This window comes from Xenopus laevis, chromosome 8L, assembly GCF_017654675.1.
Source record: "Xenopus laevis strain J_2021 chromosome 8L, Xenopus_laevis_v10.1, whole genome shotgun sequence".
NCBI classification, from domain to species: Eukaryota; Metazoa; Chordata; class Amphibia; order Anura; family Pipidae; genus Xenopus; species Xenopus laevis.
In genome coordinates, this window is record NC_054385.1 from 32,330,502 (window position 1) to 32,333,170 (window position 2,669).

The following is a 2,669-nucleotide window of genomic DNA, read 5'->3' on the forward strand; positions in this document are numbered from 1 at the left end:
AATGCGGAGTTGGTTAGAATCTTGTTTCAGTATTAATTTTCCATCCATGGACCATCTCTAGCAGTAACTAAACCAAAACCAGTTGTGTATTACAATAGCTTCTACACTTTCCACACTAATCTACCAATTTCATTTTTTTTTAAATTAATTTAAACTCTTTTGGATCAATTTATCATTACCCAGACCCAAATGCAAGAGCACTAAGAATTGTAAAATTGTGCCCCTTTATGAACAGAGCACTTGCTTCCAGGGCAGTTGTTGCACTCAGCATTTAGAGCAGATTAAAAATCTGTTGCAAAGATCAGAGCGTAGCACGTCATCTGCAAGGCAACTCTGTGCTTAACACTTGCCATAGTTAGTTATTAATTATGTCTTTTCTCTGTCTTGCAGACCCAGGTACATCCTAGCCTGTTGCTTGAATGAAGCACAAGCGATGTGGCTACCTGGAAACTCTCATAGCTATTCTGTTCTTCCTCAGAATTCAGTGTATCTCATAATAAGGCCCTATTTGGGTCAGCCATAGTGCTATGCAAAGTACAAAAAAACATTTTTTTATTGTTAACACATTGCAAATGATCTTAGTAAGATGAATGCAAGTGACACTACCCCCCTACTGTAATATAAGATTTTCATTTTCATTAAGCGGTTGATTGTGCAACTATAAAGGCACAAGGCTGCAGGCAGAGTTATACAAGGAACTCTGAGTATCACTTGTGTATTATATGGGGATTATGTACCACTGTAAATTTTAAAGGATAGATTACAAGTCACTGAAGTGGTTCAGTGACAATAATGCATATGGCTGCCAGGCTGAATTAAGTCAGTTGACTATCAACTCATATTATAATGGACTGCAACCCAGGGCCGCCATCAGGGGTCACAGGGAGACAGTCCTCCTCGGCCCGGTGGGTTTTCAGATACTAAGGGGGGCCCGGCCGCGCCACCCTTTACCTAATATAATGGAGGCCCGCACGCACCTTTTTACCTAATCTAATGCTAATGGGCCGGGCCCGCCGCTCCTCCGCCCTCCCCTGAATTTCATTGGTGGTGCAGCGGCAGTTCCAGTTTTGGCTTGGCAACCCGTGCGTACACTTGACGTGAGTACGCACGGGCGCAGTTGTAATAGAGAAGTGTGTAGCCTGCCGGGGCTGACTCAGAGGATTAAAGCGCGAAACCGGCAGGCGGTGCTCTTCCTTGGGAGACGGCGGTGCTTCTTCCTGGAGAACGAGAGACGGCCGCAGGAAGAAGAAGCCATCTGAGAAGGGAGACGGCCGTGGAAGAGACATCGTTAAGGAGGCACAAGAGAGACCCCCGTTGCAAAGGTAAAGTTCTCTACTGAAGCAATGTAACCTGGCCAAAATGTGTTTTCATAATTTTGTTAGGAGTACTGGAGATAATTATTTTTTACACTTTGGGCAAGGGTTTTTTTGTAATCTTTAAAAGGGGGCCTGGTTTAAAGAAACTTGTAGCGGGCAGGTGACTTGTTTTTTTTTAACCCTGGTCATCAATGTGTTTTTTATAATTTAAGTTAGAGGTTCTGGCACCAATTATTTTTTTATAACTATGTAACATATTTTTTGGAAATTTTTTAAGGGGGGGACTGGCCGCTCATTTTTATTTCTTCGTTAACTTGTAGGGGGCCCTGGCGCTCTGGGTTTTTTATTCTTAACTTGGTAGCGAGCCCTGGCATTAGTTTTTGTTTTCTTAACTTGATAGGGGCCTAGCCTTGGGTTTTTTTTTTTTCTCTTTACTTGTAGCGAGCTGCGACTTTGGGTTTTTTTTTCCTTAACTGTAGGGGCCTGGCCGCTCAGGTTTTTTTTTCTTTACTTGTAGGGGGCTGGCATTCAGGTTTTTTATTTCTTTTATTTTTTGGTAAAGTTTTTTCATTTAATGCTGGTGCTTTGTGGTGCTTGTGCTTAGCTTGAAGGTTTTTTTTTTAAATTTTACTTGCACTTTTAGTGAGGGTGAAAAGCTTTTTTGCACCTTTGCAGTGGCTTTATTTTTGGCCAAATTTGCACTTTATTTTCATTTTGCTCTGTGGATTTGAGTAATTTTTTGCTAGGATTTTGGTCCTGTGTAATAATTGGTATTTTGCACTTTATACAAAAGTTATAGGACTGGTTTTTTTTATGACGCGAGGGGTTTAAACGAATGGCTTCTTATTGTACAGATTTAATGCAGATAATTGTATTTTTAGGTTAGAGAGGTACATGCTTCGGAGGCCTACCTTGAAGTGGTGGCGGCTTATAACCTTGGAAATGATTTCTTCTGTTTTAGTTGCTTTGTTTCTGTGAATTTGTAACATTTGTGAAGATTTGTATGTTGGGGGGGGCGTGGCAGGTAGACGTGACGAAGGAGATGGGAGCGTGGTGAGGGAGGGGGGGGCCAGAAAATTTTGTTGTGGGCGGGGCGTGATTTTGATGGGGCTGATGCACCATGTAATAGTAAGGATATTGAAGTACTGAGAAGGTTGTGACATGTAAAGTGCAGACTAAAGGCTAAGTGATATAGGGGACTCTAAGGGATACTGTAGCCCTAAATGATATGCGTGTTAGATGCTAACTGAGGGGTTCTGTGACATAAAAGAGAGAAGAACTGTGGAATCGTTATAAAAGTGGACCCTAAGTATCACACCAGGTATTTTTAAGGAGAATTGTTGTGCCCTACCG